The sequence below is a fragment of the Lemur catta genome, chromosome 7 (assembly GCF_020740605.2).
Source record: "Lemur catta isolate mLemCat1 chromosome 7, mLemCat1.pri, whole genome shotgun sequence".
In the NCBI taxonomy this organism is placed as follows: domain Eukaryota; kingdom Metazoa; phylum Chordata; class Mammalia; order Primates; family Lemuridae; genus Lemur; species Lemur catta.
In genome coordinates, this window is record NC_059134.1 from 99,119,035 (window position 1) to 99,134,949 (window position 15,915).

Here is a 15,915-nt window from a genome sequence, read left to right on the forward strand (position 1 = left end):
GAATAATAGTAGCCTCATGACATCAAGTGTGGAAGTGGTTGAACATGGACTGTTGGAACCTGTTTGGCGAGGACGACTTTAGATAAATGGGAAGAAGGATGTGTGTGTGGACACACGTGCACATAGATACATGTGCGTTTGCGTGTACGGGACAGCTAAAGGGTGGAATGAAGTAGACAGTCTCTGGAGTGGCGGTTCAGGCCATGACTTCTCCTCTCAGAGCTTCCTCTCGGTAGGGAAGAGCCGGCTGACATGTTTGCATCACACGCATTTTCTGCCCTGGGCATAGCTGATTGACCGTGGCCCAAGCTGGACCAATAAGATTCTTTTTTCTAGGAATCTGGAACTTTGAACCAAAAGACATTGTCTGGCAGTTTTGAACCTAATTAATCTCAATGATCTAGAAAGACTGTCCCTACGCTGGTGCTACTACAGTCAGTCCTTAACCCCCCCCCATCTATGCCGTTCCTGAGCCTTGGGGGGTTCAACTCCACTTTGAATCCCCTGAGCTACTCCACCCAGTATTTGGTCCCCATTCCCCATTTCTTTTTTTTTTTTTTTTTTACCTAAACCAGAGTTTGCCTTCACAATAATTGTGGGTAATACAGAACTCCTCCCAGAAGTGGTTCCAGCTGCTTCAACAGAGCGGCAAGCTGCCCGGGACTCACAATCTCCTTTCCAGCCCAAATGTCCAGGTAATTGTCAGGCCACGGCTTTGCCTCAACCCCCCTTACACACACCTCCTTCTGTGCCACCTGTGGCTCCCACTCGTCCTGAACTGCAGGGGAACACCTTGATGTCTTAGGGTGGACGGCAGGGCCCAGGCGACATTTTAGAGGCACATCCTTTGCCTGAAACACATTACTCCCCTTTTTGCCTCTGACCCAGCTGAGTCATTTGACTTCCAGACTGGACTCCCACTCTCAAGGCTTGTCTAAGTTCCCGCCCGAGGGCTCTGTCTGCGCCCTCTGCGGAGCTCCTGCTGTCCGCGACCGTCCCCAGCTCCCAGGGCCGGTCTGCGGCTCTCTCCGCCTGGGCTCCCCGCTTAGCGCAGTGCGCGGCACCAGCACCGCAGCGTCCCTGCGCCCTGCGAGCAGCTCTCCGGAAGGGGTGTTCACTGACTGACAGCATGAATGAATGGGCCTGTGCGAAGGGGACCAGGAAGGATGATTTTCTTCATTCACCTGAAATTCAAAATTGACCAAGCGCCCCTTAGGGTGCCGGACACTACGCTGGGCGCCGCGGGGGGACAGGGGCGGACCCAGAGGATAAAGACGCACTCCGACTCCTCGAGGGGCGCTCAGTCATCCGAGGAGGTGGGACCCACCTCTCTTTCCTCCCCCCAAGTGAACCAGTTTTCCAGTGATCCTACTTGCTTTTTTCCCTCTCCCGCGCTAAAACCGGTCACGCGGGGCCTGAAGGAGGGGGACCCAGGCGGCTCCCTCCCCCGAATGCGGCGCGGCCCGTCCAGCCCCACCCGGCCGCCCACGGAGGCCCCGCGCGGCCGGAGCCCCGCGCCCACCGCCCCCACTCGCGGGCCGGCGCCCGCCGAAGGCTCCGCTCGTTCGGGCCTCGACGCCGCTCCCCTCCCTGGCGCCAGGGGGCGCTGCCGCCCCACGGCCGTCGCCATGGTCACCGCTGGCGGCGGAGTGGGGTTTACGTAAAGGACGCAGCGTCCCCCGGGGGGCGGAGGCGGCCTTCGCGCCGGCGCCGGCGCCCTGCGGAAGCGGCGTTAGTGAATCGGGGCCTTGGGGAGCCCAGGATGGAGGTGGCGGTCGCGGCGGCGGGCCGAGCCCTGCAGCGGGCGGGAGGTAAGGGGGTCTCGGGCGCGGGCGCGGCGCGGGCGGCACGGCGGGCTGGGCAGTGTCCGGGGCGCGCGGCGGCCGGCCCGACGGGTCCGCGGGCGGAGCTGCTGCTGCCACGCGCGCCCGCGGCAGGTGTGAGGTCCGTGGAGCCCCCGGCACCGGTGTGGGATGGTGACACCCCGGCACAGGCGTGGGCAGCGTGGGTCCGGCACAGGCAGCGTGGTTTTCCTGGCACAGGTGTTAGAAGTCTCACCCCCACCTTGGTGTGGCGGTGGCTGCCTAGGTGTGAGGCGGGTGCAGCCCTCTGTACAGGTGGGCGATGGGCACAGCACTCCGACTGGTTCTGGGGTGCTTGGCCAGCTGGTGCCAGCATGGTGGTGCCGCTGGCATGGGTGTGAGGAAGTGCTGCCATTGCTTGGGTGTGGGGTTGATTCTGGCCTTGGGCTTGACATGGTCTGGGGTGATGGCACTGGGGGCTTGAAGAATCGGTGTCCTCAGCATGGCTAGAGTTCCGGGTGTGACTGTGAGAAGTAGCCTTAGCACAGTGTGGTTTGAGGGTGCTGCCTGGCACTGGAAGGGAAGAATTGGTGGCCCTCAGACTCTGGTGGATGGGCCAGGGTGAATGCCCATCCTCCCACCCTGGCCATAATGGGGGCACTACTTCTGTCATTGGGGTCCAGTTTTAATGGCTATTGGGTACACTGGACTGAGGAGGGCAGACTGCTGGGAGAAGGTTGGTGTCCTTTATAATGGACATAAAAGAAAGATGCCAGGAGAGGTTTCTACCACAAGGACCGTGATGGTGACCAGGTACGAACCGAACATTGTCCTGGGCTCATAGATTCATCCAGCTTTGGGGAAGAAGGGAGGGGTGGATGGCTTTCAGTGGCGATCACTGTCCCTAAACATGTCATGAGAAATGTGCAGGACTGAGAGGTGACCCATGTCAGCAGGCTAGAGAGGGTGTGGTGCATCATCTGTCTGTAGTCGCCTGGTCCTGCCTTCTTGGGTTGATAGGTTCACTCCAGGGTATTGGGGAGTTGCCTGTCTTCTCTGATGCTTGGAAACCTCTGGGTCCAGAGGATCTTTTGAGGGATGATCGAAAGATAGTTCTGCACACTGGGAGTGTGCTAGGATTGTGTCTGCCCTCACTAGTCCTTTGAGAAGCTTTGGATGAGGATCTCACTCAGTGTCACATAGTGTGATATTTCACAGGAGTGATTTCTAGACCCCCAGAGAAGTCTTAGGATGTGGGGGAAATGTTCAGGTCTTTGTGGAGCTCTTAGGGAAGTGGGATGGAGGGTGGCAGAATAAAAGGGTCAAACTTGGACTGGGTGTGAGGAAGGCATTCAGGAATCCAAGAAGATGATGTTGAGAGTATGAGAGACCAGGGTGGCGAATGGTTGCTAATTTGCCAAGGTGGGTGCTTAGAGATGCTGGTGAGTTCCCTAAAGCTGGAGTATTGCCCTGTGCATTTGGAGCCAGAAACTTGAATTCCAGTCTTGGCTGTGTGACCTTGAGCAGGTGACTTCACCTCTCAAGGCACGTCACACAATGGTCAGGTAGTAAAGAATGAAAGGAAATGGCACCCGTGGAAACCCTTTGTAAACGGTGAAAGGCTGTACAAAGGTCAGAGATTCTCACCAGGTAAAGAGACCAGGGCAGAAGGCAGGAGGCATAGGAAAGGGAGGCATGGAATGCGATCGGGGAGGAAGGGAGCTGGAAGGCTGAGGGCTTGTCTTAGGGAATTAGATGTCCTGAGTGTACATGCTCCTGGCGGGGGAAAAGTGGGATCTGTTGACACTGTGAGTCAGCTGCTGAGCTGGAACCAGACCCCAGGTCTCCTGAGGATGGTCCCAAGCGTGGCCACAGCAACTGTGAAGCCCCGCATGAGTGGCCCAAGCAGGAGGAAGCCCTTTGCTTGGGCTGCAGACATGCCTCACTGTCAGGGTAGGTCTGGGAGGTGTCTGTGGCTGACAGATCTAGGGTACCTGTGTGGGAGGGAGACTTGGGAAGTGTGTGTTTTCTCTTGAGAATTTCCTTTGGCTCTAGGTTCTGAGAACGGGGGCGGGGAGCAGTCACATCAGTGTTTTCTGGGATGTGGCCTGAAGAAAATGAAGTGGGTCAGAGCATCCATGGCGTGGATGTGGCTTGGGGCTGAATGGTCCCGTGAGGGATGTTGAGGCTGGGTGGCAGGGGCACTGGGAGGTGTGGAGGATGCCCTCAGACAAATGGGGGACAGAAAAGGGGCCATGGGTACCCTCAGAGTACATGCTGAAGGCACACAGACATGGTACCTGATGCAGCTCCAGTTTTGCTGAAGGGCCTTCCCAGGTGGGCAGGACAAGGGTAGCTACAGATTGCTTTGCTCTCTGCCACGAAGAGCCTAATTCCTGACAATAGGCTGCAGAGTCTGAATTACAGGCCCCACTGCTGGGAGGATTGGTACCGGAAGGCCTGTTTCTCGAGCATTCCATGTGGATGTCTGCCTTAGCCAGCAACCCATTTCACACACTTGCTCTCTGAGGCAGAAAGTTTTTGCCCTGTGTCCAGGCTGCAGTGTCAAGCCATGTGGGTGGAAGGAGGACATGGCCCAGAGTGGTGACCTGACTTTTCCATGCGGTGGGACTCGCCCAGTCCCAGTGGCTGCCACCTGACAACACCTGGCATTGCAAGTGCTTCCTTGGTCGTTCCCAGGTTAGTTTGAGGGGTGTCTGAAGCCGCCCCACACGCTCCCTGCAACACCTTCATACCTCCCCCAGGAGCTGCCGGGCACTCCAGCTCCTGCGTGGAAAGCTCTCTTAAGTGCAGAGTCCATTAAGGAGGAAGCCTCCAGCCTCCCTGTCGTGAATATTCAGTATTCATGTCCCCTCAGCTCACCCTCCACACCTCCGCCTATTTGTTCTGATTTGTGGCTCAGCCTTATGGTTTTGGGCTCCAGGAGCCCTTTTCAGCCACCCCTTGCCATCTGCTTGGGATGCTGGGACTCTGCACAGCAGAGTTAAGGGGCAGACAGGGCAGATCAGAAGATGCTGAGAGGGAGTATTGGCATCTGTTCCCCAAAAGCAAAGCTGAGCCTTCTTCCCAGTCCTAGGGTTTGAGGCAGTAGGGAGCCCTGCTGTGTTGCCACTCCTGGTCATTGTGCATAGATGCTGACTTTGAGCAGAATCCATCTGAGGCAGGGGCTAGTAACATAGGAGTGGACATCTAGGGCACGTGGCTCTCTGGAGCTGAGATTTTTCAACTCCAGTGCTCAGTCTTATTCCAATTTTCTTTGTCCATGTTTCTCCAAAAGTTGCTTTACTCAGCTCCTGGCAACCTTTCCTTCCTCAGCTGCCCCATAAATCCTGGTGCCCGGCTGCTCTGTGTTAGGGGTGCCAGGGAATCAGGCCTCTCTGGCCAGAGGATGCTGGACCAGAGCTGACAGCACCAGGCCAGACGGCTGCAGCTGAAGGCATAGCCTGTCAGTGAGAGCCACTCCTCCTCTGGTCCCTCTCCCCGGGACCAGAACGGGACCCCAGCGTTTACTCACCTGTTGGCCCGGCACTCCATGTGAGTTCAGTTTCTCACTGGAATAGCTTTACATTATACTCCAGTGGACGGGGCAAGTAGCGCTGGGAGAAATATCAATGAGCTTGTGGTCAGAGGAAGATAAATCTTTTAGAACCGCGGAGCCCAGGACATTGCAGGATGTGGTTACCTCCCCAGCAGACAGAGCTGCAAACTGTTTATTTTGATTTTCTCTTTTCCTTTCTGATACTGACTTGAACTGGGCTTGATCTTTCTGGGTTGGATGGGGGAGAGAGAGAGAGAGAGAGAGAGAGAGAGAGAGAGAGAGAGAGAGAGAGAGAGAGAGAGAGAGAGAGAGAGAGAGAGAGAGGGAGTGTGTGTGTGTGTGTGTGTGTGTGTGTGTAGGCATGGAAGACCCAGGACACTGCCTCATCAGCTGGGACTTCTTTGCTGCCAAGGAAGGAGTCCAGGGAGATGATGTGCAGGGGATGGGTGTGACCATGGGTGAGGGTGCTGTTTTCATGGGGTGCTTGGCAGGAATGCCCAAGTCCTCTACCAGATCAGGATGGGGCTGTTCCCGCTGCAGGGCTGCCCAGGGGGTGCACGTGTGAGAAGCCGCGTGTGCCCGTAAGCGTTTCTGTGGGAAGTGAGGGCTGAGGGGGTGTGGAGTGCCTGGTGGTGTGGGAGCTCGCGGGCTCCCGTGTCTGGCTGGCCTGGTGTCGGTGGGTGTGTGGAGCGGGGTGTTGCTGGGTTCCTCGCAGCAGGAGAGAACAGTGGGAGCCGGAGGAGGCTGCCTTCAGGCTCTGGAGGGTGGGTTTAATATCTCACGTTGTGATTCTTACGAGAGGAACCTTTCTGCTTTCACAGTATTCCTTAGAAGGAAGCCCAGGCTGGAGGCGTGGCTCTGGAACGCCCATATGTGCACTACCTGGGGGCGTCTCACACACGCCTGCTTCCAGCTCCTCCTCAAGCCACCTGGAAGTCAGCTGGGGACAGTCCACCCAGACGACAGAAGATAGCATATAGCGCACAGGCATTATGACTTTAGACTCTGGAGCCAAACAGGCCCGGGTCTGAATCCTGGTGTCTCTACAGCTCAGTTTCCTTATCTGTAAGATGGGGACAGTGAAACCTCTCGTGTAACGCCTGGCTAGATCATGATGAGTGCAAGCACTCCAAAAATGTTTTTGCTCTTGCATCCAGAATCTTTGCCATAGAAAAGTGGTTACATCATGATCTGCATATGTTAGTCTCCGCAAAGATGTAATAGGTTCCATTACTTGACAGGAAGTTAGCTCCACCCTATCCTTGGGATGGACAGAATCTTGCATATCTGTCAACAGACCACACCAAGAATGATATTTTAGCCCCCGGGGAATATTTCTACTTGGATTCAGTGGATAGATTTCTTGAGCACCGACTGTGAGTTGGTGGGGGGTCAGTGAAGGCGCTGAAGATGAATTGGATGAACCAGAACGTATAAGGTGTGGATTCTGTCCTTGAGGTGCTTAAAAATCTATTGAGAAGGTGTAATCAATTTCTAGAAGTGAGTGACACCACAGGTCATGAGAGAGAGAATGACTTGAACCAGGAAGCTCAGGGAATACAGAGGGGACAGTGGCTTTTAACCTGGGCCCAAGGGATGAATGAATGCAGGAAGGTTGTAGAAGAACTGGCAGCAATGGGGGGAGGGGGGTCGGGGGGTGGGTTTGTGGGGCGTGGGCCTGGGAAGATGTGCAGTCTGGCTTGAGTGTAGGGTGCATGAAACAGGAGTAACAAAGGCTAAGGTTGGAAAAGTGAGTTGGTGCTTGGTCCCTGAGAGCCAGGGCCGAAAACTGCAGGGCTGAAGGTTTGGTCTCATCTGTGAAAATGTGGGCAGTCATTGACATGTTCTGAGCAAGGGGCTGGTGCCACCCTTCAGGAAGAGGCATCTGGCAGCAGGTGTCAGGGTACCAAGGGACACAAGTGGGGAGGGTCTGGGTGCAGAGGGCTGAGCTGGGGCAGTGGGCACCCTTGGGGCTGACGGGAGAGACCAAGCCTGATTGGCTATAGAGGGAGACAGAAACCCTGAGATTTGGCAGTTTGGTCACTAGGAGGGCATGGGGAAGGGATGGGAGGTGGGGCCCGGAATCGGAGCTGGGCCCCTGATTCCCAGCCTGGAATGCATTTTGCACGCTTGACTTTCAGCTGGTTTGTCTCCCACCAGTGCCAAGCTGGGAATGTGAGCCAGCAGCTTCCAGGGACCCCCAAGAGGCTGTTTGTGCTGCCCTCAGGCTATTCTCATCCTTGAGGGCCCACTGAGGGGTTCCAGTGTTCCTGGCACTTATTTCCAGGCATTTGATCATTTTCTCACCAAATTACCCCTTGAATTTCGCCTGCCTGAGTTCAGCCCAGGAGGTTACTATTCTGGGAAGTTTCATCAAAACCCTTTCAGCATTTGAGTTCTCTGAGCTGGGGGGTGGGTGGGAAGAGAACAGGGCTTGTCTTCACCTGTGTTTTGGGGGCTGCTCCTGAGAACCAGTCCTACACCTGGAGAGGGTCCTGGCCAAAGAGCCTGCGGCTCTCTCAGGTGGGGGGCGTGGTGGGGAGGGGCGCCGCTGTGTAAGGTGAGACAGGATGTTGCTGCTAGTTCATCCCGAATGGGCCCCCTGTCGTCTCTCCTGGAGCCATTTAATTAATTTATGATGGATGTTCCTGGACTTACTTGAGGTTAATCTATTATTGATGTCCCTTCATTATCTGCAACACACCCTGCACCGCCCAGCTCATGGCTACCCCGATGGGCAGGCTGCACGGTGGAGTGAGCTCCGTCGGGCTGCACCTCTTGGTTTTCATCAAGCCCTTGCAGGTTTGGGAGTCAGGGAGGGCACCAGAGTGTGTCTCCGGGAAGCTTTGCTCAGCCACAAAATAACAGTAATAATAACAATAAGTTTCTACTTTCTGAATGCATTGGAACTAAACACAACATAGCACACAGAGGATCTCATTTACTTCTTGCAACAGGACCCCCTGCACTCCCCCATCCCTCCAACCACCATCCTCCAGGAGGCTCAGAGAGGTTGAGTCACCTGCTTAAGGACACACAGCGATGAGGTGGGGAGCCAGGGATTGCACCCAGGCTGGGTTTATTCTGGCGTGCCTCTCCACGCCCACCTCTCCTTCAGGCCCCACACCAGCCCTCCTCTTCCATGAAGCCTTTCTTCATGCTCCACTGAACTCTAGGACTGTCGCATCTAAATAGCGCTGGCTTCTCTGAGAAAGTGTGTGTGTTGTTCCGCTTGCCAATCATGTCCTTATGGAAGAATAACAATAATGGCAAAGTCACATTTCCTGAGCACAGATGCTGGGCACCATGCTAAGTACTTTTCATACCTTATCTCGTTTAGTCCTCGTGACCACCGCAAGAGGCAGGTGTATTAACCCATTTTATAGACGAGGTTTAGAAACATGCTCAAGGTCACTCAGGTAACAGGTGCAGGGATTTGAACCCTGGCAGCCTTGATCTATAGGGTCCTCATCTGGTTCTCCCTTGTAATTCCCTTCTCTCTCTGTCTCCTCAGGCCTGTTTACCAGATATCTATATATTTATCAAACAGCTGTCTGGCCTGTGATGGTCCCCTCCTTTGCTGTGGGGACCAGAGAGCCCCCTCACGTGGGATGGGTGATTTTAGAGAAACAACAAGGGGTGTGGAGAGTGCTGGGCTTGGATTCTGTTCCTGGCTCTGCTGGGCAACTTTGGATGAGTCATTTATGTTTTCTGAGCCTCAGTGGCCCTATTTGTGTAATAGCAACAGTGATATTTATGCTCTCTCCTCGAGCGGCTGTCTCCGTGTTCAAAGGTGATGCTGGATGGGAGAGGACTTTGGGAAAGATGTCGTGCTAACCAAGGGTTAGAATTGCTGTGTCTGAGATGGAAGAACTGGCACAAAGGCCAGGAATGCTTAAGGCTGGGCACATAAATGCAGGCCAAGGCATCTGCACCCACCCTCTGAGCCACCCAGGACAGACAGATGAAATCTGTGGCTTGCCAGCTGCCAAGAACTTGCTTGAGGTCCCTGTGTGGCCAGGAGAAGGGTGTGAGGTCCCTAGAGTGGGTGCCAGCCCCTGGTCTGCTGTCCTGGTTGGCTAGGCAGTGCCTGGGCCCTTGGGGGCCGTCCCTCCCCCTCTGGGTCCCTGGGTTGTGTGGACGTGCGGGGGCACTGGGGGTTCTGGGCCCTGCTTCCCCCTTGTCTCCCACACACAGCCTATCTAGGTCGATTCAGGCTGGGTTTGGGGAGGAAGGAGGAGAGTTTGCCAAGCAGCCGCCTGGACCTCCCCTCACCCCTCAAAACTTGCAGAAAGCCTTGTGAGGAGGTGAGCCCTGCATCTATTCCGGAAAGCAGTGAGACCGCCGGCCTCTCAGTGGCAGGGCTCCCAGGGCGTTGGCTAGGAATCCTCTGCTCTCTCATCAGCTTTACTCAGAGTGCGTTTCCACGGTGCGCTGGGGTTGGGGAAGAGGACACGTGCTGCCAGGGCGCCCCCGGGGCCCTGAGGGAAAGGGCAGAGCCCTCGGGCCCGTGGGTGGGGCAAGGCATGCCAGCTATCGCTCGCTGGAAATCTGGGGCCAGGCTGCCGTTAGGTGACGGTTTGTTTCATTTCCCAAGTTTCCGCCTTCTGCAGGCCGGGATTACATCAGGCTCCCCTGGCACGCCCTGTCGCTGACTCCCACTTCATCTGAGCTCCTCCGCTGCCCTGGGACAGCTGCCCCGGTGCAGTTTTGGGGCTGACTGCAGCACTGGACAGCCCTAGGCCCCGTGGCGGAGGGAACTGTCTTGGCCTTTTCAGTCTCAGCTGCAGGGGCCGGTAACCCCCCATGCCCTGCCTCCCAGTTAACACCTGCCCACTTCACCCACTCAAGTCTGCCTGCTCTCCAAGATTATCCACTTCTGATTCATTCTCTCTCTCTCTTTAAATTCAGCATAGCATAGGCCGCCAAACATGGGCTTTAGCATAAACACAGAGCTTCATTTGAGTCACTGCTACTTGGGCAAGTCCCTTGACCTCTGTGACTGTTTCCTCATCTGTCAAATGGGGGCTCTAATGGAACATGGCACACTGGGATCAAACGAGACACAACGTAGGATGTTCTGCCCAGTGCCAAGAACAACACAGGTATTCCGTGTTAACCAGTATTGTTAGTTACCATGCTCATGTCTCTCGATTGTTGTCCGCCAGCCCGGGCGTGTGCAGGGGCCTGTAGGACCCCCCTTCCTGATGCCGTGGCCCCTCTGCAGCCCGGCAACCCTGCAGCACTCCTGCGATGCCGGCCGGCCCCTCGGGCTTCCCTCCCCTGCGGCGTCTGGGCCACTTCTCAAAGCTGTCAGTGTCCTGCCATCCCTCTGGCATCCTGCCCGGTTCCCGCCCTGGCCCTCTCTGAGGCTGGCCTCCCCGCCCCTCAGTGCCCAGTTCCTTTTGGTTCCTCTCCTACGTCGGTTTCCTTCCTTTTGGCGCCTCTTCCATCCGGCTGCCTTTTTTCTTTCTTTTTTTTTTGTCTAACTTCTCCTCTCCTGAGGCCTTTGGAGGAAGCCAGTTTCTTCCTCAGAGGCTCTGCCCCTCCCTGTTTCGAGCCCCTCAGCCCCTCTGGCTGCCCTTGGGCCGTTGGTCAGATTGTGCATCCTGAGAGTGGGGGTCACGACCTGGCCTCACGGTCAAGAACACTGTCAGCCTTGACAAATTCCATCGTGTCCTCTGTGGCCAGGGGAGCCTGTGTGTCTGAGCAGCATGTCTAGTGCCTGGAGACGGGGCCAGAGCTCAGCCCGCAGGGCCTACGGAGCCCCAGCTGAGGCGAGCTCCCAGCACGGCAGTCCTCCTCCGGCCCAGGATGTGAAGTAGAAGTCACAGAGTCAACCCCACTGTTCCTGGAAGCCGCAATACCTGCTGTATCTGGGCTTTCTTTCCTCCTAGGAACTCAAGGAATTTTTCTCAAGAGGTTGTTTCAGTTTCATACCTTTGAAAAGAACTTGGTCTTCCTCTGACACCTTTCCTGGGACTGGGGCCAGGGGGTGGAGCAGAGAATAGTTTTGCCACTTGTCATCTCCCATCTACCCATTTATCAAGCACCTACTGCATGCTAAGCCTTGTGCCTGGAGCTGGGAATAATAAGAGAAAAGTTATCACCTGGTTCTCAGAGAGTTCCCGGGTTAGTGACTGACCTGTAAACAGACATTACAGCTCTAACAACAGTAACAATAACAAACACTTGGTAGGGAGTCCCCTCTGCCAGACAGTCTTTATGTGTAGGAACACGTCTGATACAAAGAACAGTGACAGTTTCCGTTTCGTGCACATTCACCCCCTTTATGCTCTGCGCTCTGGACGTTGGGGTGGGGGGAGGTCACGAGTTTCACAGCAGAGGTACAGGGCGAGACCTAAGCTTCCTTGGGGAATTGAGGGGATCTGCCAGAGGCCATGTGTTCGCAGCTGGAACTCAGGTCCCCGTCTGTCTGTCCCTGCTCTCCGGATGTTCCTTCTCATTCTCCCCACCTCGCACTGGGTTTTGAGCCCCTGTGAGCCATGGGAACAATGGGCTCCTATCAAAGGAAGGCCCCCTTTGGCCATCCTCTTGCTGAGAAGACCAGCCTCCTCCACGCCCAGGAAGCCCTTGCCATTCTGCCCTTCCCCACGTATGGGCCTGTCTTCCATGACCACCTTTGTGGTCCTGCTTCCCAGCCCTCCTCGGACCCAAACCTCGCAGTGTTCAGGCTCACACAGGGTGGTTCCTCTCACCCCACGGGCCCCCTGCCAGTACTGCTGAGCTGCTCCATATTGTTCTCCTTGCTGTCTGCCTGCTATACTGTACTGTTTAAAAAGCAGGCTAATGGAGGGATTGGGCACCTCTGGAGTCGCCTTCTCCATTTCTTGGCCCTTTAGAGAGCCTAACCCCCTCCCTTCCCCAGGTCAGCCTATTCAGCAGGCTTCTGGCAGCAGTAACTAAGCCAGCGCCCAGCCCACTAGCTGCTCGTTACTTTATAAAAGTTTAACCTTAATGGTGTAATGAACTCCCGTCATAAAGCAGCTGGAGCAGTGCATCCTGGGATGTATAAATTATAGGTGCCCTCTGAAGTTGTAATTGGAAATGGCAGCAACTAGAAGGTTGAAAGAGGCCGGCCTCGTTGGGCTGAGCACGGCTATTCTCTGCCTCCTTTCAAAAGGCACACAGAACTGAGTCTGGCTGCGAAGAAAGAATGTCCTCAGACCAAACTGAGCTCCTGGTTCCTCCGGCCCAGTTCCCACTTCCTGCCTCCAACTGTGTCTGCAGAGCCTGCAGGCTTTGGAGGTGGGACCCCCAACGCGGCCCTGTGCTCTGGCTCCCTGCCCGCAGACAGAGTGGGCTGCGAGGAAGTGAGCACGGCACAGAGGCAGCCAGTGGGGTGAACTCTGGCTCCCTGGTTCCCCAGGGAGAGCTTCGGAGCAGCCCATCCCTCTTTGCAGTTGGATCTGTGAAATGGAGCACAAGCCCACCTTGTGGAGAGGTGGGGGGATTGAAGAGGAAGCCGCAGGGGGTGTTGTGATGTGGGGGTGAATCCGCAGCTGTACGGTCTGGCTTCCTCTCGAGGCTCCTGCCGCTGGTGGCATTGAGTCCTTAATCAGGTCATTTAACTTCTCAGCTGCAGTTTCCACCTGCAAAATTGGGAGAATAATCCACCCCTGGGGTGGATTAGGAGGATGACATGGGATGACGCTGGTTTGTCAGGGACTCAGCATAGGGCTTCTTTGATGGGCACACAGACCACCTGGGAAGCTTGCTAATGCAGATGCCGGTTCAGGCCGGACGGCGCCCCAGATCTTCATTTCTAACAAGCACTTGGCGGTGCTGCTGCTGCTGGTCACGGAGCACCTCGAGCAGCGAGGGCATTGTGCTTGACCCACAGTAAGTGCTTAATAAGTGCTCGCTGTGCCCTTCACCTTCACCTGCCTAGTACCGGCATGGGTGCCCATGTAGGTTTGGCTCGGTGCTCCTGAGCATGGCTCAGGAGCCAGCAGCATCACCTGGGAAGGGGTTAGAAATGCAGAATCTCTGTACCCTTCGCCCCTGCCCCAACCAGAATTGCCGGAAGCGGAGCCCAGGAATCTGTGGTGTAACCGGCCCTGGAAGTTCTGCTTCCCACACTCCAGTAGAAGCACTGGTCGGAGCTCATCTTTCAGAGAAGGGTTTCTCTGAGGCCAGGCTGGTTAACTGCAGCCTCAGACTCTCCTGGGGTTGGCCATGGTGGAACTTGCTAAAAATATAGGTTCCTGAGCCCTTTCTCGGACTTACTGATTCAGAATTGCTGGGTGGGAACCTGGGAATCTGCATTTATCCACCAAATCTGTACCCATTCAAGTTGGTGTCACTGGGAGTCATGGCCGCTGTGGAGAAGGGCCGAGACCCCGTTCCCAGCATGCCCCCCACCTTGTGCATAAAGCTTTGCCTCTGGAAGGGGAGAAGGAAGGTTCCAGGGGTGGGAGCCCCAGGCTCAGGCACAGTCCTGCCACCAAAGCCCGGGACCCCAGAGCCTTGGGCCCAGCTGCAGGGGTTTTCTCCCAGTGAGAAGAGGGAAACAACCTAACTTCCACCAGGAGGGAGTTGCTTGGATAAACTCACGTACATCTAGTACGCAGACTACTCTGCAATAATGAGGAAAGATGGTAGAAAAACATTTAATGAAAAGAAATGTTCACCTGATCTAGCTCAGTGACAAAAGTGGTAAGTACAGAAAGGTTCTGTATTTGGATAGAGAAAAAAGAAAGACTAGAAGGATGTTGACAGTGAATCATTTTCCTGGAGGGATCATGTGTGCTTTCTATTTTCTTCTTCTTTTTGGTTTCTATTTTCTGCAGGGAACATACATTTTGTAATAAGAAGGAAAAGGTTGGCATAGATAAACATGTTTTGTCCAGGGTCCTTGCCTTGCCCGAGGTGTGAGGCCGCCCCAGCCAAAGGCAGCCCAGCCTCCCCCACTGCGGTGCTGGGGTGACCTTCACCGTCCTCCCCTCACCTCCAGCCTGTGTCTGGTACTTCACTCTGTTTCTCTTGCTTTTTTACTTCCTCTCTGCTTTGAGTCTTCCCTGACGATGGCAAGTGGTCCCTCCTATTTAACGTAAGAGGAGAGTAGGGAGGGGATAGCTGAGAGGCAGGAAGCCCCCCAGCTTGCAAGTCTCTGAGGCAGAGTTCAGCTTTTAATCAGGGCGTCACCTAGGTGACTAAACCTAAATTCCAGAGTCTAGGCACAGGGGATGTGCTCAGGAAGTAATGGTTGCATGAGTGAGGCTTGGAGTGCAACCGAGGACAGGAAAAGGCCCAAAGCTGTGTGACCTTGGCATGTGAGCATACCTCTCTGAGCATGGGGTCCTCATCTATAAGATCGGGGAATCAGGGTGGCTTGAACTCTGATTTCCCTTAGCTCTTCCAGCTCTGATCTTCTGAGGAATCACATGCCTTCTCTGCTGCTGCCCAGCCTAGTTTTTAAAGCAGTGTTTGCTGCCCAAGAGGTCCTCACCTCTCGGTTCCAGCTGCCCAGGGAGAGTTTGTGCATGCGTGGCTGCTCAGGTCAACTGCAGCCTCAGACTCTTCTGGGGTTGGCCATGGTGGAACTTGCTAAAAATATAGGTTCCTGGGCCCTATCTTGGACTTCCTGATTCAGAATGGCTGGATGGGAGCCTGGGAATCTGCATTTATCCACCAAATCTGTGCCCAGGGCCCTCCAGGCAAGGGCTTGAGCGAGGGCAGTACTGTCCCCACAGCCAGGTCTCCATGCCATTGCGGGAGGGAGACTGGTCGTGCTGGGACACGAAAGTGATCTACCACCCAAGACAGAGGGATGGGGGTGCCTGGGCCTGATATTGGCCTCCCGAGAGTCCTTTGTGCCTCTGCGCTGGCTGCCTGCTGTCAGGTGTCTGCCTTTCATCTTCTCCTGGCCAAAGCTGCCTTTATCCTAGGGTCCCCTGCCGGGCTTTGTGTCTGATACCCCATTTCCATCAGCCCCCAGCAGCCCTGAGTCTGTGGCCCTTTGAGCTGCTGTTTTCCATTGAGTGACACCGTGGGGAGGAAAGGAGGGTGGGAGAAATCCATTCAAGCCATTTGTTTTAAAGACATTTAAGTAAATCCATGGGATTTGCATGGTCACATGGTTTCAGTCTTCTTTCAAAGTAATGGACGGGTTTCTGGATCTCTCCCACTACCCAACTTCCCTGCCTGGGAAGTGCAAGAGGCTTGGTCTTCGGAAGAACCCTGGAGAGGGGAAGCCTGGGCTGGAAGATCAAAGCTGGGGGCCTGGAGAGACCTGAACATGAGTTCTGCCTGGGGAACATCAAGCACGTGTGTCCACCCGTGGTGCCAGGGAAGCAGGTCCACAGCCCTCTCTGCACTCTCGAGCGTGTTTTTCCTGGCCCAGGGAGCCTGCAGAAACGACCTTTGCCAGCAACCCAGAGGCAGGCTGGTGGTGCCAGCGGAGGCCTGCAGGGGCAGCTGTGGGAAGGCAGGGCTCTCTGCTGGCAGGCGTCCCGCCCTGCACAAGGTGCATCTGCTCCGCAGGCTTCACAGGCTCCGGGTGGCTTTTGTGTTTGGGATGGGAGAAGCTGG

The 15,915-nt window shown here is 55.5% G+C and overlaps 1 protein-coding gene across 2 annotated transcripts in view; it reads left to right on the forward strand.

The window, feature by feature from the left end:
- The first annotated feature begins 1,731 nt into the window (after positions 1 to 1,731).
- DAGLA (diacylglycerol lipase alpha) overlaps positions 1,732 to 15,915 on the forward strand; it is a 63,629-nt gene continuing 49,445 nt past the window's right edge. The window contains exon 1 of one of the 2 annotated variants that reach the window (XM_045555833.1): positions 1,732 to 1,811. The gene's annotated coding sequence lies outside the window, so the exon portion shown is untranslated. Of the gene's footprint in view, positions 1,812 to 4,393; positions 4,503 to 15,915 lie in introns of those variants that run through there. The other variant, XM_045555832.1, reaches the window with a different exon arrangement.